The following is a 23,194-nucleotide window of genomic DNA, read 5'->3' on the forward strand; positions in this document are numbered from 1 at the left end:
GTTTTGATTAAAGATAGATCTATATGCCTTACATGCCAGACTTGCAGGCGGCAGAGTTGACTCTCTGCCATGAAATGTCAGCAGCTCTGGCTTTCATGCTTACACACAAAGGATCATCCCACAGCTAAGAGGAGGCTTCAGCTCCTCAGGGCTGTCTGGGAGCAGGGAGATATTTTTGTTAAAATACTTGGGCCTTCAGTCCACTAATTGTTTAGGGAGGCCTTTGTCTCCTTTTGTTAACAGAAAAAAAAAAAAAAAAGTATCCTAAGAGGTAGGAAATCCTTGCAGAATCAGACCTATAAATAAAGCAAACTGTTAGTTGCCAGAGGGGAGAGGGTGAGGGGATGGGCAAAATGGGTGAAGGAATGTGGGAGATAAAGGCTTCCGGTTAGCAAGGAGGAAGTTCTAGGAATAAAAGACCCAAACAAGGAATATAGTCAATGGTATGATAGTTTACTATGTTGACAGATGGTAGCTAATCTTATGGTGATCATAGCATAGTGTATAGAGAAGTTGAATCACTGGGTTGTATGCCTAAAACTAATGCAACATTGTATGTCAACTATACTAAAAAAATAAACTGTCTTAGGGATGGCCATCAGCTGGCTACTTTTAGCTTATAGTCTAAGAAGGAGGTTGGAAGAATTATATACTAGGAGACTTGAGCCCTGGCTTACTGGGGTAAGGGAGGAAACAACTTAATCAAGTTTATTACTGAAACTGTCCATAAAAGAATTTCTGATGGCTATTTTGAAATCCTGCTGGAACCCCATTCAAGACAGTATACAGAAACTTTAGAACTGTCAGGTCAATCTTCTCTGTTTCTTAAAACTCTTTAGTGGATCTTTGTTTCTAGAGCAATGTGCAAACTCTTTAATATGATGTTAAAAGCTTTTCAAAATTTGGTTCCAGGTTTTCTTTCTGGTGTCTTCGTGCAACTCTTCTCATCTTCTTGTTCTCCATCTGCAGACACCCAATATAATTTCACACCTCTCTAGCTTCTTCTAATATTTTTTGATACCCTGTATTTTTTATTGTGCTACAACATGCATAAAATAAAACTTACTGTAAAGTTCAGTGCATTAAACACATTCATATGTTGTGTAACCATCATTACTACCTAGTTCCAGAACTGTTTCATCACTGCCAAAAGAAACCCATACCCATTATATAGTCACTCTACATTTCCCCACATGGAATCCTATAATAATTAAGTAGCCTCATGTGTCTAGCCTCTTTCACTTAGCATAATGTTTATATACAGATTTTCTTTTGTATGCTCTTGTACTTATCTCCCTCTCCCTCTTCCTCCCTCTCTCTCTCTCTCTCTCTCTCTCTCACACACACACACACACACACACACACACTCCTTCCTCTAGTAGTGAAATTATGGGATCATACAATAATTTTTATGTTCAGCTGACTGAGGAACCACCAAATCATTTTTCCCACAATGGCTGTAACAGCATGTCTACCAGCAATGTAGGAGGGATCCAGTTTCTTATCTTTTCCAAAGTCCTTTTCCATTTTTTATTATGGCCATCCTAGTGGCTATAAAGTAGCATCTCGTGTTTAGATTTGCATTTCCCTAATGATTAGTGATGTTGAACATCTTTTCATGCATTTGTTGGTCATTTGTATATATTCTTTGGAGAAATGTCTATTCAAGTTCTTTGACCCATTTTAAATTGTCTTTTTGTTGCATTGTAAGAGTTCTTTCTATATACAAATACTATCAGATATGATTTACAAATATTTTCTCCCATTCTGTGTTTTGGATTTGCTTGCTTGATATGATAAAAATTTTCAATTTTTTTGAAGTCCAATTTGTCTATTTTTTTCCTTTGTTGCTTGTGCTTTGGGTGTTGTATTTAAGAAAATGTTGCAAAATCCAACATCATGAAGATTTCCTCTATGTTTTCATCTAAAAGTTTTATTTTTTAATTCTTACTTAGGTCTTTGGTTCATTTTGAGTTGATTTTCTATACGTTGTAAGGTAAAGGTCCATTTTATTCATCTGAATGTGGATATCACGTTTTCTCAGGGCTATCTGTTGAAGAGGTGACCTTATGGTTTTGACATTGCCCTGAATGCATTGTTTTCTTTAAGTGAAACATGGTTTTGCCTGATGATACTGCTTTTCTGGCCACCCTCTGAAATAGAGGCTTCCCTCCCTCACCTTCACCTTCTCCTCGCTCCTGGAAATGTCTGTATACATTTAGTTCCCATTTTTTGCTTCTTCCTCAGTGCTGCCCCACTAACCCCTCTTGGTGCCTTTCTTTGAGCCACAATATTATCCATTTATTGCCACCTTCTACTCAACTACATTGTTATTATCCACTCATTCCATCTTATTTGGTGATCTTAACACTTAGAGAAGTCTTTGTCTACAACTAAATCACTGTTGTCATCTTTGTAGACTTGAAACATTGTATTGATGACAGGCCTTTTTCTTCCTTCCACAGTGCCAGGATATTGGTTTTCCCTTTCCCTAGACATCATTCATTAGTGAGGCCATGATTTAGTCTATCACCCTCAGAAAATGCTTCCTTTTACAGGGTTTAAAACTCCAAAGCTCCTTCTTCACATGTCCAGACTTCTGTACTTCTGCTCTTGATATTAGCTTTTGGCGTTATTTATGACCTCTTTGCCACTCCCAATTCTTCTAAAACAATATAAACATTTTGTAAGCTTTAATTTCAATACAATTTCAATCTTACAGAAAAGTTATGGAAATAGTACAAAGAACTCTCTACCCCAGATTCACCACTTACTTTCATATTCAACCCCTTGCCTTATTATTGAATTCTTTCTCTTTCTTAATCATTAAAAAAAATAAGTTGAAAGGTATCCCTTTATTTTCCAAATATTTCAGAGTACATTTCCCTAAAAAAGGACATTCATTTACATAAATAACAGTAAAATGATCCAAATCTGGATATTTACAACTGAATATTATTTTTCACCTAATTCATATTTCTATATTCCAATTTCATCAATTTTCCAATGTCCTTTTTTCCTACCCAGCCCAATATTTAATTCAGTATTACATATCACTTTGTTTTCCTATATGTTTAGTCTCCTTAAATCTACAACATTTCTTCAGTCATTTTTGTCTTTCCAGATCTTGATATTTTCTAAGTGGATAGATAAGGTAGACTGTAGAATGTCCTTTGATCTGGGTTTTTGGTTTCCTTATGATTGGGTTAACCTGCTTTGTCAGCAAGAATACTACAAATACTATGACCTCGGTGGATCATATCAAACATATATAATGGAGCATTGTCTTAATTTTAGTGACATTAACTTTGATTACTACTTTAAGGTAGTGGTCACCAGCTCTTTCTATCGTACAGTTACTATCTTACCCTTTGTTATTAGTAATCTGTGGGAAGATGCTTAGAGATTATGTAAAACACCCTGTTCCTCATCAAACACTCAACCAGTAGTTTTATTTATTTAAAAGGTCTTTCTTAAATTTTTTTTTAATTTAAATTCAATTAATTAACATATAATGTATTTGCGATTAGTTTCAGAGGTAGAGGTCAGTGATTCATTAGTCTTATACCTGGGTTTTCATTGTGTTTGTTTTTTTAACTCCTCAACCACTAGTTTTATCATCCATGGATGATTCTTGCCTGAATCAATTCTTCCATAGATGGTACGAAATGGTAATTCCCTACTCCCCCAATTCTATCATTTGTTCTACATTTATTAGTTGTCATTCCACTGTAAGGTAAATCTTTACTTTCTTAATTTATTAAATTATTTATATTAATGTTGGGTTATGGATTTTTGTTCTATTCAAAGGATTAGTATATATTACTATCACTACTCATTTTAGTGCTCAAATTTCCCAACATTTAGTCAGTCTCTCTATACTGATTCTTGTGTCCCTTTGATGTGCCCTATTATTCTTTGAGTGGTTTCTTACTTTCTAACACAGGAAGATGTTCCAGGCTTATCTTCTACTTTCCAGGCTCCATGGTTTCCAAGAAACTCTAATTTCTTTTTGTGAGAAAAAAAAATATGCTAGGTATGTTCATTGCTCCCAGAGGGTCAATGCCTCTAAGAGCTGTGAGTATGTGTGTATCTTTATTTATTTGCCATATCTGTTTATATCAAACACCATGAGGTCACACTAATATTTTCAATTCCAGTCCAGACTTCTCCATTTCTGTATCTGTATCTGTAATTTCTTCTCCTGTGAGCAGTGAGCAAATTGGTTCCTGTTATTCTCAGTATGTTGACCCATTTCCTTAATCCTGGAATAGACACAAAATAGTTTCAGAATTGCTAATGCCTATCACCGTGAAAAGCAAACTATTAACTAGAGTTCAATATTTGTTGTTGTTTTTTGTCTTTCGACTGAGGGGAGATTTTGAGTTTTATTCAGGGCAGTTAAATTTGATATGCCTATTACATATCTGAGTAGAGATGTAGAGTAGGCTTTCTGGATCTCAAGGGAGATGTCAGGAATAGAGCTAAAGATACAGGAATCATCAGCTTAAAAATGATGATTTATAATTTAAAACAAGAACACCAAGGAAGCTCATTAGGGAAAAGGAAGTTAGAGAAGAGAACTGAGGAGGAGGATCCAGCAAAGGAGGCTGTAAAGGATGGGCCAGTGAGTTGGGCATATTTAAAGCACATATTACTTTGGAGGCCAACTGTAGAAAGTGTTTCAAAAGGAGAACATCCTTAGCTGTGTCAAATACTCCCAAGAGGCTGTAAGAGATGAGATTTGAGAATGTGTTCATTGGTGATATTGACAAGTGAGGTTTCTGTGGATGATTAGAATAAATGCTTACTTAGAAAGCATTAAAACCTAGCCAGTGCCTTCCTAAGAATGGGAAATGGAAAAATGGAGACAGTGAGTATAGGCCAAATCTTACGAGATGTTTTGCTGAAATGTAATGCATACTTAACAGCATTGTGTGTGAGTTGGTAAGAATGACCCTATGGAGGCTATAACAGATTGATGTAAGTGAGAGTGAATTATTCAGAGCAAAATCTTCAAAGAACTGGGATTATAAGGATCCATTGTACCAGTGGAGTGGGTTGGATTTAAGAGCAGAAAGATTATCTGTGACAACAAATGAAGAGAACTGAGTCTCTCTGACTGCTGAGTCATTACACATAATAGCATACTAAATTCACTCTTCAATACTGCTGCAGGTTGACTTTCCAGACTGATTTTTGTTAATTCCCCCTCCCAAGCACTAGTCCATATGTCTGTGTAACATCACTGACTCCTTCTGAAAATAACTGTTACCATAACTCTTGCTGTAACTACTAAGAATCCTAAAGAGAACATCTTTATAGTTTATTTCCCACTTCCTTCTTCTAGACCAGAGACCTGTTCCCACCAGCTTTCACGTGGGAGCTCTGGGGTGCTAATGAGAGATGGAAACTTCCTTTTTTTTTTTTTTTTTTTTTTAAGATTTTTCATTCTTTCGTTTGAGAAAGAGCCAGAGCATGCAAGCGAGAGCAAGAGCAAGCATGAGCAAGGGGGAGGGTCAGAAGGAGAGGCAAAAGCAGACTCCTGGCCAAGTGTCTGACATGGCATTTGATCCCAGGACCCTGGAATCATGACCTGAGCCAAAGGCAGATACTTAACCAACTGAGCAATCCAGGTGCTCTGGGATCAAATCTCCTTAATGGAAATCTTGGCCTCCATTCCTGAGGCCAGTTTTGGTTGTTTTTTTTTTTTTTTTTTTTTATGAACTACCTCACTGCTTACCTCATACACCAAGGGAAAGTTGACAAAGAACAATTTAAAAATAGAGGACCTCAAAATCTTAACCTCCTGTGCAAAAACTAAGGGTCTTCCTTACCAGATCTAAAGATCTAAGGGATGCAATGCCCTGCCCCAGCACCCTCTCTCCCACCCAGTGCAGTAGGATTCAAGGCTCATAGTGGACCGGAACCTACTTCTGGTTTGAGATCTTAGAGTGTAGCAGTGCCTAATCCCCTCACCCCACACATACACCACTGAGTTCATTGTGGGTGAGTTGGGGAGCTGAAAATGGCAACAGTATACTGGAGTATCAGAGTTTAGAGACTGCCCTATCTTTCATCCCCGATCTGACTTTTTCAAGGCTTCAGAGAATTTGAAGGGACCTGAGGTACCCCTGGGCCTGACTGGGGAGAAAAATTGGCAAGAGGAAGTTTTCCAGACCTGCTGTTAGGTGATCATGACTAGTGGTAGGATGCATTGCGAGGGTACATAGTTTATCCCATAGATCATCAGGAAATTTGTTTGGAATTTCAAAACCCAAAAGCATGTGAGGGAGTTAATGAACTATAACAAGACTATAGCCTTAGAACTGAGTATTTGGACTGGACCGAGAACTGATCTAGAATTGGCCTGTTTTCTACCATCAGCAGAAATGAGTCCATAGAGCCAGTCAATTCCAATTATAGAGAAGGCAATGTACTTAGGCATTTGATCATGTACTTAAAATGCATGTAGATTTCAATAAGGTTATAATAATTTACACATTTATTAACTTTAAAATTAGAAGCGTATAAGCATCTGAAGATGAATCCTGACCTCCATCTCTACACTGCTGGATTTTGTAAAAAAGGAACACTTCCTAGAAAAATAACTAAATCTAGTATATAATGATGGGTTAAATATTCTACTAGGCTTATGTACAAATCAATTACTATTTGAATAGTAGAATATTTAAGTGATCAAGTCCCTGTTCATTAGTTAATTATTTTCTTTGGTAAGTTTCTGAACTTGGATTAATTGTTTTTTGGTGAAGTTCACTTGATATTATCTAAGTTAGAGTTTGGTAAACTATGGCCTGTGGGTAAAATTGGACCTGTTACCAGTTTTTGAAAATAAAGTTTTATTGGAATATAACCACACCCATTTGTTTATATATTGTCTATAGTCTCTGTTGTAACAGAGACCATTTGGCTTGCAAATTCTAAAATAATTATTTACTCTTTACAGGAAAAATTTGCCAAGCCTTAAACTAAGGCTTAATCAAGGCAAGAATATTTGTGGTCTTATCTTTACAATACTAAGTAGAGTCCATTTTATTTCCCTTGAGCATATTAAGATCTTATTTCATTAAGGCATGGTGCCTTCCAAACATAATGTTTGGAACACTGCAAGGAAAAATCTTTATTTATTTATTTATTTTTTTTTTTTTTTAAGGAAAAATCTTTAAAGATCTTGTCCTTTACAGAATGGGGCATCACATAGAACATTACTCCTGGGACTCAAGCTGACATTTACAGATGCATAAATGCAGTTGTCTTTAGCATATCATAAAACCTTAAGTACTTGCTGGAGTAGCTGGAAAAGAATAGCTGGTGTTTTGTGAGAAGAGTTCAGAGAAGAACTCTCCTGAATCACTTTGCCTTTGAATTCCATATACTATCATTCTCATGTTGCAAAACAGATCCTCCACACAGACAGCATTTAGAGTTAGACCAAGTGGACATTAAGATGTGCTGGCAGGGAAAACCTCCCATGCCTCCCCATGAAAGGATTCATTATCTTACAAAGACTAAGTGCATATTGCAAATTCTACATGTGAGGCCTGTTAGCCTATTGGTTACCCTTTATCTATCTACTGAAAAGCCTCTTCTACTTAGTTGAATCAATTTCTTCTTCTGTGCTTTCTATGCTATTCCTATTTTCCACTTCAGATTGTAGGCTGTACTATATAGGACTCAAAACACTCTTGTAAGAAATTGTATGGATTGAGGACTGGAGGTCCATCTCTGGGAATAGGCTCTGGAAATCACAATGTCTCAGACTGGACAGGGTTGAAATAATTATCAGTGTTTTAAAAAATAAAGCCCTGTATTCATTTTGGAAAAAACAATGTTTGAAATAATGGAAAAGGGAAAAAATGAAACTCATCCATAATGCTTCCCCACTTCCCACAGTTAATGATTTTATAATTTTTGCATATATATCTTTTCATAATTTTTTCTATGGACACAAGATTTGTATTGTAATATAAACTCACAATGAATATTTTTGCATATTGACTAGAACAACTAGACCCTTTGGTATAGGTTATGTATCTGCCACAAAATTTATTTAAAGCATTACTGCATCACTTGACTCTTGGGTTTTTTCCAGATGTTCACTATTCAATGCTGTAAAAAAATTCATGTGCCTAAGTACTTGATCAAATACTTCTTTGGACTAAATTTTGAGTGGCAGAATTATAAGACCAAAAGATCTGAAGATTTTTGATGCTTTGGGTGCCTGTTGCTACACAGTCTCTAAAATGTTTGTAGCATTTCATAGTCTCTGGGAAGTGTACAAGAGTGCCCCTTTCCCCAAACTGTCACTATTATCTGGTTACCTAATCTAGCAACTTCCAAAATTTTCTTGAATATGATCCAAGAGTAAGAAAAAATATTTTACATTGTGACTTGAAACACGTACACATTCATATACATATAACAAATACATAAATACACATATTTAACTATAAAATCTTAATATACTAAGTATATTAAATACATTCAATTTTTTTAATCCTATTCCATTTCATTTTAAAAAATGCTGGCTGGGGGCAGCCCGAGTGGCTCAGTGGTTTAGTGCCACCTTCAGCCCAGAGCCTGATCCTGCCCACGTCAGGCTCCCTGCGTGGGGCTTGCCTCTACCTCTGCCTGTGTCTCTGCCTCTCTCTGTGTGTGTCTCTTAAATAAATAAATAAAAATAAAATCTTTTAACACAATTCTGGCTGAGACCCACTAAGTTGATTTAATGAATGATAAATTAAGGTGGAAAAAAATGGTAAAGCTTTGGGGATGAAACAAATAGGAGCTAAAAAGCTTCCTTCAAGTCCATACAAGATGAAATTTGACAGAGATATTGGATACTCCTCCACCACCATCAATACCACTACCACGTATGTCCAGGGGTTCCTGCCATGCTCATCCTGCCCTCATTTGCTAAAAATCTTTTGAACTTTAAGATTTCAGCATTCAATTCATCATCAAATTTGCTTTATTTCCTTCAATATACTCCCTGCTTCTTAAACTCTATAGTGATGGTGACTTAGCAATTGAGCATCATTCTTCAATCCTCTCACTCTGCAGCAATCACCTTCAGATTAAGTCCAGTAACCCCTCTTGGTCCTTAAAATTATCTAGAACCATTTTTCTCAAATTATCATTCTGCCTCTGACTGTGCCATCCATCCTTCCACACTGTCCCTTCCCTGTATGTGCTAATAAACTTCATAGAATATTCTCTCTTGGCTCCTTCCTACCTTAGAATGACTTCAATACACTCCTTAAACCCTAAATCAAATGAACTTGTGTTTGGCCTATCATATGTACTTGGGCATTCCTGAATTTTAGTAAAAGGTCCTAGGTTTCTCCTTTCTCCACAACTACCATTCCCATGAAGACCTTCTTTAAAATGAATTTTACTGGCTAACTGGCAGAGTCTTCAAAACATGATTTTCTTGGTCCTCAGAACATGTTCTGTATCACCTGCAGAACTCAAGAGTATTGCCCATTAGTTTTCCACTCAGTAATAGCCAGTGGTTTTCAAACTGCAGTCTGGAGGCCGAGGGATTTCATAAAGACCTTTATGTACTGCCTCAGAAAGGAGGGAGACAGAAGGATGAGTTAGGGAGGGTTGAACTCCAAACCCCTTCAATAAAGCTGTCATTGTCAATATTTTTATATATCAGGCTTCCTTGTAAAATCCACTTTTTAAACCCTCTACCACTAATTGCCATAGATTTCCAAGTCCAGAAGACTGTGCTAAGAAAATAAATAACAAATATTAAATACTTTTTAAGTATTCAGGAAGGCCAGCCCCAGTGGCTCAGTGGTTTAGTGCTGCCTTCAGCCCAAGGCATGATCCTGGAGACCCGAGATCGAGTCCCACATTGGGCTCCCTGGATGGAGCCTGCTTCTCCCTCTGCTTGTGTCTCTGCCTCTCTCTCTGTGTGTCTCACATGAATAAATAAATAAAATCTTTTTAAAAATATTCAGCAAGCAGTATTAAAAAGACATCAAGTTCCATTAGAGTTTTTGTATTGCTCTATTAGCTCTTACATGGGTGAGCGAGTGAGCGAGTGATTGGCATAGTCTCTAAATGATCCAAGAGGGTTTCCTCTGGCATGTCTTGATGGCATAATAATAGTTTTGAATTTTAAGTGTGCAGAGAACAATCCAAATATTTTCCTTTTTGGTACCTGCCATTACCTACTATAACATAAAACAGAATGTAATTGGCTGTTAATTTCTATTTGTCCTTTATCCTATGCTATTTATCTGCCAAATAAACAAAAATTCATTGCACCTTCTCCAAACAACCCCTTTCAACTTTGAGCTCTCCCACCTGAGTTGGAACATTAAGGCTGTTTTCAGTTTTGTTCCCCGTGATGGTCCTACAGAGCCGTACTAAACACTTAGGCATAAAATCCTACCCCTGATGGCTTCTTAGAAGCTGGGTTATGTGGAGGCTCTGAACGCAGAATGCCTGAGTTCAAATCCTGATCTGCAACTGCCTAGATGTGGGTCTTGGGAAAAGTTAGACTTTTCTGTGTTTTACTTTGCTCATCCATAAAAGACATTTGATAAGTGTAATACTTGGCACATAGGGATATTATGAGGATAAAATACACTTAAAGCACTTAGAAAAGTGCCTGGGGCATAGTAACTTCTCGGGAAAAGTTGATTTTATTATTCCCATGTAATTTTAATCCACTCTGATCTAAGTTAAAATTGAAATTTTAATGTAAATGAAAGCTATAGGTCACTATCACTGCGGATTGCTCCTTAATGGAGCCTAGCACAAAGTGCTTTCACGGTTGGGAGTATAAAAAGCACAGAAGTGTGAACTGGAAGAAAACATGGAGATCACAGAGTCCAGACAGCCCTGTTTGCTATGACTTCTATCTCCTAGAAACAAAAGGTGTCAATACAAGATAATTCTATCCTGGGATGCATGGGTGGCTCAGCAGTTGAGCTTCTGCCTTCCTCCCAGGGCATGATCCTGGAGTCCCAGGATCGAGTCCCACATTGGGCTCCCTACAAGGAGCCTGCTTCTCTCTGCCTAGGTCTCTGCCTCTCTCTCTCCCTGTGTGTGTCTCTCATGAATAAATAAATAAAATCTTTAAAAAAAAGATAATTCTATTCTTAATGACCCAGGGAACTGGTGAAGTCCTGTGACAGAGATCTGAAAAATATATTTTTTTTAATTTATTCATGATAGTCACAGAGAGAGAGAGAGAGAGAGAGAGAGAGAGAGAAGCAGAGGGAGAAGCAGGCTCCATGCTCCGGGAGCCTGACGTGGGATTCGATCCCGGGTCTCCAGGATCACGCCCTGGGCCAAAGGCAGGTGCCAAACCACTGCGCCACCCAGGGATCCCTGAAAAATATTTTGGTCCCGATTCTCACCTGGTAGGTGGTCAATGATATTGTTGAGTAGATTGACTCCTAATAAGACCACTTCCATGTCATCAGGTTATCCATGGACTGGTCTGTGTCCTCCATTAGTTATAGACTATATGAAATAAGAGGCGACATGTTAACTGCACTATTTCAGTTTATGGTCTTCAACAACTCTATATGACTATATGGTAATGCTGTTTCTATTTATCATGATGAAGTATGTATAAGTATTGAATCCTGAGATTTGGCTCTTAATTTTTATTTTAATTTCAGTATAATTAGCATGCAGTGTTATATTAGTTTCAGGTGTAAAACAGTGATCTAACAATTCTATATATTACTCAGTGCCCGTCAAGAGAAGTGTATCTTAATCTCCTTCACTTGTTTCATCTATCCCCCTTTACCCGCTCTCTGGTAACTACCAGTTTGTTTTCTATACTCAAGAGTGGTTTCTTTATTTTTTCCTTAAAAATGTTTTGTCTTTTTAAAATTTATTCATTTTGTTTCTTAAGTCCCACATATGAGTGAAATCATATGGTATTTGTCTTTGTCGGACTTGTTTCACTTAGTGTTACAGTCTCTAGAACCATCCATGTTGCAAATGGCAAGATTTCATTCTTTTTTTTTTATGGCTGAATAACATTCCTTTGTGTATATATACCTCTTCTTCCTGATCCATTCATCTACAGATGGATATTTAGATTGCCTCCGTAATTGGGCTATTGTAAATACTGCAATAAACACAAGGGTGTATGTATCTTTTTGAATTAGTGTTTTCATTTTCTTTGGGTAAATACCTGGTAGTGGGATTACTCAATCATGTGGTAATTCTGTTTTTAATATTTGGAAGAACCTCCATGTTGTTTTCCATGGTGGTTGTAGCAATTTGCATTTTACCAACAGTGCATGAGGCTTCCTTTTTCTCCACATCCTTACCAACACTTGTTATTTTTGTGTTTTTGATTTTGGCCATTCTGACAGGCCATCTGGACGTCTTCTTTGGAAAAATATCTATTCATCTGCCCATTTTAAAATCAGATTGTTTGTGTTTTGGTGTTGAACAAATTATTCTTGTCTAGTGAAAGGAAGATAAAAATGTAAATTCCTTGGGATTTGAGAGCCCAACTTCTCAGAAAGCTATTAATCTTTTCTGTAAAGTTCATTATCTGGACCACCAATTAGTAATTAACAGTGATAGCCAAAACATGAGTAGAGTTGGCTCAGCTTCTACCAAGGTCCTACCATATTTATTTGAGGAGTGAGTTTTTAGATTAGGCAACATGTCTTTCCTTCTTCTATTTCCCACCTCATATTTTTCTTTCATGAATTTTTTTTTTTTTGCCTGTGCTTTTTTTGTTTTTCCCTATTCTTTCCCCTACTATCCACAAAGCCTGTTATTGGGGAAATGGGGTAAAATATGCACCACTCATATACAAGCCAAAATGATAGGATATAAAACAAAATAGTACATGAAATTATCCATGGGAATTGTACTGTTTAGGTCATATTTGTTTTGCAGTTATTTTTAAAATGCCTATTTTATCAGGAAGATTCTGAAAGTAAACAGTGGTGGAGAAGATGTCCATTACCACACCAGATTCTGTACTTCTTTCACCTAATGGTTCTTTGCTTTTGCCATTATTCCTTTTGTTTGACTCCCTTTGTGCTTCTTACAATATCATATCTTTTTTTCTTTCTCTCATATTAATTTCTCCATGACTTATAGTTTTTCCAAATAAAAGCAAGAATAGAAGATAAAAAGATTTTAGTGAAGATATTTTTGATAAACATTAATACTTAATATATCTCTCACAAGGCTATGCACCGCATAGGCAGGGATTGCGTCTCCAGCATCTGGAATATTACCTGAGACATGGCAGGTGCTTAGTTGTGCTTGCTGAACAGATTGAGTACTAATATATTTTTAACTTTTTATTTGGCATAATTTTAGATTTAAAGGAAAGGTGCAAATATAGAACATTCCAGTATACCTTCACCCTGCTTCCCAGCCCTAATATTAACATGTCATAAAACTTTGGTTCATTTGTCAAAACCAAGAAATTAACATTGATACTATACTATTAACTAAACTACACATTTTATTCAGATATGATCAGTTTTTCCACTAGTGCCCTTTTTTCCTCTTTCAAGATTGAATTCATGATATCATCTGGCATTTTGTACTCATGTCATTTTAGTCTTTTCTAATATTGGATACTAACTTAAAATTTACCTTTTATGATTTTACTTCCAATACTTTGTCATGTTAAATGGTATGGAACATTAAGAAAATGTGTGAATAAGTAGAAATAAACTATCACTTTTCAGTGACTCCAATTTTGCCTAACATCAGTGAGGTATAAGAAAATCTATCAGATTTAAATTTCAAGATCTGGAAAGGGAAAAATCTTCCCTGGCATCTCTTGACCTTTCAAATTCCCTTTATTTTAAAATTTAGCTCTATTTATTGGCTTTTGTAATATATGAAGGTTTATTTCTTGGCATTGATTATTCAAACTCTACTCAATTGGCAAGGTTAACACTGGTTTCCGGGGTAAAAATATTGTACAATTTTATTGTAAGCAAATTCAATTCAAAAGGAAAGACTTAGAAAAGGGTTGGGATTTTGGAGTCAATACAGATTTTTTTGTGATAATCCCACTCGGATTTTTAAAAATTGCTTGACAGTCTTTTATCTTGATTATTGCTTTATGTGCTATTTCCCCCCTACTTTTTAGTTATAGCCTCTTGTGCCTCATTGAACTATAGTAGTGTGTTGTCAAAAAAATCTTGCCTTTTTTTCTGTAAAATACCCAGTATTTTTTTTTCTAAACCATATGGTAAGTAATGGTCAATTTTAAGAAACGAATGCCATTGCTCAACCAAATCTAGCATAATCCTTGGCACAAACTATGCATTCAAAAAAGAATTCTTGAAAGTTGAACTCATAGAAGCAGAGAGTAGAATGATGATTTTTGGAAACTAGGACATGGGAGAAATGGAATGTTAGTCAAAGGGTAGAGACTTTCAATTATGAAATGAAAAATTCTGGGGGAGGGTCTAATGTAGAGCACGGTGACAACAGTTAACAGCATATCACATACTTGGTATTTCCTAAGAGAAAAGATCTAATTGTTTGCACCATGAAGATAAAGACAACTGTGTGAGGTGATGTGTGTTAGCTCAATGGGGGTAGTTGCTTCACAATGGACACGTATATCAAATCGCCAAGTTGTATACCTTCAATACATTTTTTTAATGTTTCAGATATACCTCAGTAAAGTTGGGCATAGAAAAAAAAAAAGAGGCTTGTGGATGCATTCAATAAAAGAGGCCTGAATGGGGGTAGAAGGAAAGTCTTTCCTAGAGCTCTGAAGCCAGTCTAAATCCCTGCCTGCCATCTTGAGGACACTATGAGAATTGCACCCTTGGCATTTATATCCTATAATCCTATAAAGTGAACATGATGGGGTGGGCTGTGTCTATGGCCAGTTAATTCCAGCCCACTACTAATCTCTCCCACTCTGAATTTTATTCTCTTACAGAATCTTTTCTGTATGCACAGGGCACAGCCCCTTTCTCTACATTCACCATTGATTATACCTGATGGCACTTCAAACCTCCTAAGTGTTTGCCACACAATAAGTGCTCTGTGGGAGTCTTGAGGCAGGGCCCACATCCTATCCATCAAGGTCCTTTGTGGGGTGATTGCCTCCTTAGCATTTTTATCCTCTCTTCAACCCGTTGTCTCTTGATTGGGTCTTTTTGAAATGTCATGGGTGTCTTTCTCTGTAGTAATAATTTCAAGTCTGTTGTGTTGTTCAGCTCACTGGCCTTTGTCTCTCCATCTCCTATTTTCTTTACCTCGTCTGTCTTATCCTTTCACATGTTTCTGATTCCAAAAACACAGCTGTCTTTTCTTCATTGTGCATTGCTAGCCAGAAAATGAGAATACTTACATCATTAAGGACACGTTTTCCACATGAGGACATGGTGGGCATGAATTTACGCAGTGAGATTGACAAAATGATTAAAATGTCAGGGGTAGCACATCCAAAGAACCAGTTCTGTGCAGGCAGCTTCCTCAGTATGGTGTAGACTGTCAACACTAGGTGAGTATCCTTAGCTATTTTTCTTTTGCTCTAGTTGTACCAGTTACCAAATGATAGTGCATAGATCTGCATAAATGTGGAGCCTGTAAATCTCTACACAGCCTGTTTGAAAGTTAAAATTTCTTACAAATGGCAAATATGCTATATAAGAGTACTGTGGCAGGGATTGTTCAAAGTTCTTTACATTTAGTATTTCATTATATCCTTACAACAGCCCTATGAGGGAAAACTATATATTTTAGAAATGAAAAAACTAGAAAACTTGCAAAATGCTTCTGCCTCCATAGCTTCAACAGGCATCCTCCAAAGCAGGTACCTACATACAAAACTCCAACTCGTGGAGTCAGGATTTGGACATAAGCAATAGAGCTCTAGAATCTGTCCTCCAGAGCATTATACTGTGGATTATCAGGATGCCTGCTGCCTGCAAACACCACCTGAAGAGAGGCAAGAGGAGTATTTCATTGGTTTTAGGATGATCTAATATGCTCCAGAAGCCTGAAGTTAATTCAGCACACTAACACTAAAAGAATAAATGTTAGACATCAGGAATTGGTTTAGAGGTGGTACATATCAACTACAGCACCAAGTCCAAGTTCTCAGGGAGAATATTCTCATGCTGTTTTTGTGAAAAATACTGCAGCTGAATAGAGCTCTCCTCACTGAAACACAAGGAATCAGATGAAAGGAACATTGGACTTAGGGAACGATTCTACAGTCTAAAGAATGAGAACATTTTTTTTTTTCGAGTTGTAGAAGAAAAATCAGACTTCTGACAACTAATTAAAACACAGAAGTATATTTCACAACACCTGCTTTGGGTTTTCAATAAAACACAGAAAAAAATTCTATAAAGATAATATATACACACACAAATGTGATAAGAAAAAGGAAGGACTTTTATGCAGATAAAGATAAGAAAAACCTTGTTGCACAAAGTTAAATAATATATGATTTATAGCTTTACTAGAAGCAGTGAGGGGTATAATCAGTTCAAAGAATTCTTTCAAAATTTGAGAAAAGTTCCTGATCAGAAAAAATGAAGAGTAATAAAAATCAAATACACAAGACCGTAAAGCTTTACTGACCTAAGAGATACCAGTTGTAAATAAAAGAGACACCAAATAGCAAACACAATTGAAAAGAAAACCCCTAGATATAGCTTGATGAATTATTCCTGAATTTCAGAGAAAGGGTGCACTCTATTTAAATATCTAGATGTGGAGAGGTAGAATGGATAAAAGCAAAGCAGTATTATTACAAATGAAATGAAACTGAGGTGCCTGGCTGGCTGAATGGAAAGAGCATGTGACTCTTGGTGTTGGAGTCATGAATTTGAGTCCCATGATGGATATAGAGATTACTAAAAAGAAAAAAAAAAAAAAAAGAAACTTTTAAAAAATTTACAAAATACAAAATTATTTCAAGAAACAAATGAAACTTTTTATGCTTTGCAACATTAGTGTTAGACTCTAAGGATACAGTGCTTATGCACTATTGGAAAAATTTGTGATCTGAGTTTTATTTTTCTTTTTAAAAATATTGTCAAAAAATATTATCAAAGTAATCTGACATAATATTTAAATTTAATATATACAACATGTTAATACATTTATATATCATAATATTATCACTATTGTAATGATAATTAAAACTTCTATCATTTTTATAATTTCATTTCAGTAGTTGGAATAATTCCATTCTAGTTTCTTATTAAGTTTTATAATTACAATATAATATTGTCTATATTCACTATAATGTGCATTAAATCTTTAGGACTTATTTACTACTAGTTTCAAGTTTATACCCTTAAACATTTGTCCTATCCCTTCTCCCAACCCCACCACTCATCCCCTGGTAACCACCATTTTACTCTATTTTTGTGAGTTTGACTTTTTTAGATTCCACATGTAAATATTGGTCTTTCTGTCTGACTTATCTCACTTAGCATAATGTGCTGAAGGTCCATCCAAATTGTCAAAAATGGCAGAATGTCCTTCCTTCCCATGGGTGAATAACATTCCAATATATATATGTATATATAAACATATATACACACCATATCTTACCCATCTGTCCATTGATGGGCACTTAGGTTGTTTCTGTATCTTGGCTATTGTAAATAATGCTGCAATAAATATTGGAGTACATAGGTCTTCAACATCCTGTTTTCATTTCCTTTGGGTATATAGTTCAATTACCTTTGGAATTGCTGGATCATATGGTAGAATCTATTTTTAATTTTTTGAGAATCTGCCATATTGTTTTCTATAGTGGCTAAACCAATTTATATTCCAACCAACAGTGACCAGAGTTTCCTTTTCTCCACATCCTTGCTAACACTTATCTCTTATCTTTTTTGCTTTATTTTTTAAAAAGATTTTATTTTCTTATTCATGAGAGAGACGCAGAGACATAGGCAGAGAGAGAAGTAGGCTCCTTCTGGAGAGCCTGATGCAGGACTCAGTCCTAGGACCCCGGGATCACAACCTCAGCCAAAGGCAGATGCTTAACCAGTGAACCACTCAGATGCCCCTTATCTCTTCTTAAAAAAAAAAAAAAAGATTTTATTTATTTACTCATGAGAGACACAGAGAGACACACACACACAGAAAGAGGGAGGAGAAGCAGGATCCATGCAGACAGCCTAATGTGGGACCCAATCCTGGGACTCAGGATCATGCCCTAAGCCAAAGGTAGATGTCAACTGCTGAGCTACCCAGGCATCCCTGTTTCTTGTTTTCTTGATGATAGTTATTCTTATAGGGTGAGGTGACAGCTCCTTGTGACTTTGATTTGCATTTCCCTGATGATGAGTGATAGTGAGAGCATCTTTTTATCTACCTGTTCACTCTTTGGATGTCTCCTTTAGAAAAATGTCTAGTTCCTCTGCCCATTTTAATCCAATCTTGTTTTCTTACTGAATTGTATGAGTTATTTATATATTTTGGATATTAACCCCTTATTCAACCCTTTATCCCCTTATGGTTTACAAATATTTTCTCCCATTCTATAGATTGACTTTTCATTTGTTTCTTTTGCTAGGCGAGAGATTTCAAGTTTGTAGTCTTTTTGATTTTTGGTTTTTTGTTTGTTTGTTTGTTTGTGCTTGTCCTATCAAAAAGATCATTACTAAGATCTATATCTCAGACCTTCTTCCTTCCTTCCCTGTGTTTCCTTCTAGTTTTACATTATCAGGTCTTATATTTGAATTTTTTATTCATTGTGAGTTAATTTTTGTGAGTGGTGCAAGTTAAAGGGCTCCTCCCACCTTGTTGATCTTTCCTAGGATTGCTTTGTTAGTTCAGGGTCTTTTGTGGTTCTATACAAATTTTAGAAGTTTGTTTTCTGTCACCAAGAAGAATGCCTATGGTATTTTGAGGAGGATTGCATTGAATCTATAGATAGCTTTGGATAGTATCAACATCCTAACAATATTAATTTGTCTGATCCATGAACCCAGGATGTCTTTCCATTTGTTTGTCTCTGTTTCAATTTCTTTCAACAAAGTCTTGTACTTCTCATTGTACAGATCATTTACTTCCTCAATTAAATTTACTCCTAGGTATTTTATTGTTTTTGATGCTAATGTGAATGGGATAGTTTTTTAAATTTTATTTTTCAGATATTTCATTATTAGTGAATAGGAATGCAAATGACTTCTACATGTTGTTGATTTAATATCCTGCAAATTTATTTAATGCATTGATTAGTTTCAGCAGTTTTTTTGGTTGAGTCTCTGGGATTTTACATATGCAAAACCATATCTGCAAATAACTGTTACTTCTTTTTGACTTGGATGTCTTTTCTTTCTTTATCTCACCTAATTTCTCTAGCTAGGAATTTCAGTACTATATTGCATAAAAGTGATGAGGATAGGCAGCCTGTCCTATTCCTGATCTTACAGAAAAGCTTTCAGTTTTTCAATTTTAATCTTAAGTTTGCTTTTTTTTCTGGAGAATGTTCTGTATGCACTTGAGAAGAATATGTATTCTAGAATGTTCTGTATATGTCTAAGACCATTTGATCTAAAGTATGGTTCAAGTCCCATGTTTCCTTGTTGCTTTTTTTCTGGGTAATCTACCTATTGCTGATAATGAGATATTGAAGCCCCCTCATATAACTGTACAGTTACCTGCTTCTCCCTTTAGACCTATTAGTATTTAACATATTTAGGTTGTCTGATGTTGGGTGCACACACATATATGTGTATGTGTGAGTGTAATTATTAAATCTTCTTGATTTATAGACTCTTTAATCACTACATAATGACCTCCTTTGTCTTTTGTTACCAATTTTTGGTTCAAATCTATTTTGCCTGATATAAGTATGGCTACTCTTACTTTCTTTTGGTTTCTACTTGCCTGGAATATTTCCTTATGTGCCCATTCACTTTGAGTCTAGGTGTGTCTTTCAAGCTGGAATGATAAGTAAGGACTTCTGTCATCTGATTTATCCTCTAGTTGCCTTATAATTCCATTGTTTCTTTCTCTCCCTGTTACTGCCTACTTTTGTGAATTGGTTTTCCATAGTGGTTTGCTCTATCTCCCCTTTTCTTTATATTTCATGAATTTGCTGTAGATTTCTGCTTTATGGTTAGCATGAGGCTTAACATAAAACATCTTGTAGATAAAACTGTCTATGTTATGCTGATAGCCACTTTCCTTCCTTTGCCTGTAAAGGCCCTACCTTTTTACCCCTCCCCTTTTATATTTTTGACATCACAATTCTTTTTATGATGACATCACAATGCTTTTTATGCAAATCATAGCAGCTACAGTTATTTCTAATGCTCTTTTACTTTAATGTTTGTACTATAGTTAGGTGGTTAATGCACCATTTACTATAGAATTACAGTTTTTAAATTCTGGCTAGTTTTCATTTTTACCAGAGTGTTCTATGCCATCATAGATTTTCATGTCACTAATTAGTGTCTTTTTGTTTCAGCTTGAAGACCTCCTTTCAGCATTTTCTGCAAAGTAGGCCCAGCAGTGGTGAATTCCCTCAGCTTTTGTTTGTCTAGGAAAGCCTTTATTTTTCCTTCATTCTTTTGCCAGATAAAGTATTCTTGGCTGGCAATTTTTAGCTTTCAACACTTGGAATATGTCTTACTACTCTTGGCCTGTAGAGTTTCTGCTGAGAAATCTGCTTGTAGCTTAATTGATGTTCTTTTGTAGGCTACTTTTTCCCCCTGGATGCTTCTAAGATTCTTTATCACTGATTTTTTTTGATGGTTTCATTACCATGTGTCCTGTAGAAGATGTCTTGCATTGAACTAATAGGGTGTTCTATTAGCTTTGCAGATGTATGTGTCCACATTCTTGCCTGGATTTAGGAAGTTCTCAGCTATTATTTCTTTAAATAATCTCTCTGCTCTCTTCTCTTTTCCTTCAGGTAAATCAATTCTTATATTTGCCTTTTTTATAGAATCTAATAGCTCTTGTAGGGTTTCTTTACTTAAAAAAAAAAAAAAAAAATTTGGGCAGCCCCGGTGGCGCAGGGGTTTAGCACCGCCTGCAGCCCGGGGTGTGATCCTGGAGACCCTGGATCGAGTCCCACTCAGGCACTCTGCGTGGAGCCTGCTTCTCCCTCTGCCTTTGTCTCTGCCTCTCTCTCTCTCTCTCTTTCTCTGCACCTCTATGAATAAATAAATAAAGTCTTAAAAAAAAACTTAATTGGAAGAGGAAAGTGAACTATTTCTATATGCCTATCCTCCAAGTTACTTAGTCTTTCTTCTGTTTGGTCTGCCCTGTTACAAATGTTCTCTAGTGCATTCTTCTAATTTTATTGAATTCTTCAGCTCCCGAATTTGTTTGTATCTTTTAATAATTTTAATCTTTCTTAAAGTACTCTTGTGTATTAATTTTATTCCTGGGATCATTCAATTGTCTTCCTGAGTTTTGTTATACCTAATTAATTTTTTTCAGAACAGCTAGTTTGAGTTCTTTATTTTTTACATTGTAGAATTCCATGCCCTTAAATTTGGTTGCTAGAGAATTATTTTATTTTTGATATCATATTTCCTTTTTTTCTTTCAGCGTTTGAAGATGTACACTTCTGCTTTTTTTTTTTCTTTTTTTTCTTTTTTCTTTTTTTTTTTTTCCTGTGTTTTAAGTAGGCCACCCATCCTTAATTAATGTTGTATGTCTGGTCCTTAAGTTCAACAGGTTGCTATTAGAAATCTTTCTTTTATATTCCAGAAGGTGGCGCTGTAGCTCAAGTTTGGTCTCTCCTTAGGCCGCTGCCTCTCAAGTACTTGGGAGGGTGTTCCTGGAACTGGCCGCAGAATTGTGGCAGGTGTGGGCTTAGCTTTGAGGCTTTGAGGGTACCCATGGGTCCAGTGGGTGGATCTTGCAGAGGGGCAGTCCCAGAGGTCCCTGAACAGACGTCCTGCTGAAGGCCCAAAGTTGATGGCACAGAACGCATTCCTTCAATGCCCTTTGAGATTTTTACCTGCTTCCTTTCCTTTTCTTCCCCTCTCAGAATTCCTTAGAATTCTGTGTGCTCCTGGAGAGAAACAGGTTTCTCCAGACACAACCTACACAAATGGGACAGCCAGGAAGTCACTCACCACTTTGGCTCCCCACCTCCTCTGTAGGAGAGTTCGCCCCTCTCCACCTCTGTTGCCAAGGTAGCCACTGCCACAGCCAGAAACACAGCTGCTTTTAGTGTCCCCTAGGGCTGGGGGGGGTGGGGGTGGGGGGAGGGGGGACCATCTTTTCCTCTGCATCCAAACTCTTCTCTGTCCTACTCCAGTGGCTTGACAGATTCTCCCTTTAGGCACACTGGACTTCCACAAAATCTCCCTTACCTATGGGTATCTGCTTAGTTCTGTACTCTCCAGGTTCCCTTTTTCCTTCTCTGGGATAGTGGAGGTAGAGCAGGCTCGTGGACTCTCTGGATCCATAATCCCTGCTTGAGGCCCTATCTGTCCACTCTTGAATGCACAGCTGGGTAGAAACTTCCTAGATGTTCCTGTGTAATGTAGAGTCTTTTCATTTGGTTATGGATGTCCAAATAGTTGCTAATCAAAGGGGAGAGCAAAGAGAAATGACTCCTGTTATAATGATGCTGAGGTCGCTTCCAGCTTCCCTCCATTTGTCTAAGGTAGATAGGAAATACAAAAATAAGAATATGTGAAAAAGTTACATAAAATGAAGACATTCTCATAAAATCAAATATACAAAAATTATATTGCCCATCCATCTTTAAAAATGTACATTGGAGCAGGACATACGTTAGTAACAAATTCAAAAAAGGATAAATTAAGCCATAAAAGGATTGATGTTAAACACTGATAACAGTGACTCATAGATACAAGTCGGAATTCTTGCTGTAAATATAAATACAAGGATAATGCAAATGTAAAACTATGCTCAAAGAAAAGATACAAAATATAATTCTTGCCTTAAAAAACCATATTTAAAAAAAACATATTTTATAAATACTGAGCAAGTGAGAGAAAATGAGGGGAAGCAAAGACATACTAATTTTTTTTTAATTAATTAATTTATTTTTTTTCAAAAAATTTTTTTTAATTTATTTATGATAGTCACAGAGAGAGAGAGAGAGAGAGAGAGAGAGAGGCAGAGACACAGGCAGAGGGAGAAGCAGGCTCCATGCACCGGGAGCCCAACGTGGGATTCGATCCCGGGTCTCCAGGATCGCGCCCTGGGCCAAAGGCAG

At 36.5% G+C, this 23,194-nt stretch overlaps 1 long non-coding RNA gene across 1 annotated transcript; it reads right to left on the reverse strand.

The window, feature by feature from the left end:
- Nucleotides 1–3,940: 3,940 nt before the first annotated feature.
- LOC140603362 (uncharacterized) lies at nucleotides 3,941–22,145 on the reverse strand. The gene is made up of 3 exons (XR_012006340.1): nucleotides 22,080–22,145; nucleotides 11,403–11,508; nucleotides 3,941–4,265 (listed from the first exon to the last, which is right to left on the reverse strand). It is a non-coding gene; the product is annotated as an uncharacterized lncRNA (long non-coding RNA).
- Nucleotides 22,146–23,194: the final 1,049 nt, after the last annotated feature.

Source organism: Canis lupus, chromosome 14, assembly GCF_048164855.1.
Source record: "Canis lupus baileyi chromosome 14, mCanLup2.hap1, whole genome shotgun sequence".
NCBI lineage: Eukaryota > Metazoa > Chordata > Mammalia > Carnivora > Canidae > Canis > Canis lupus.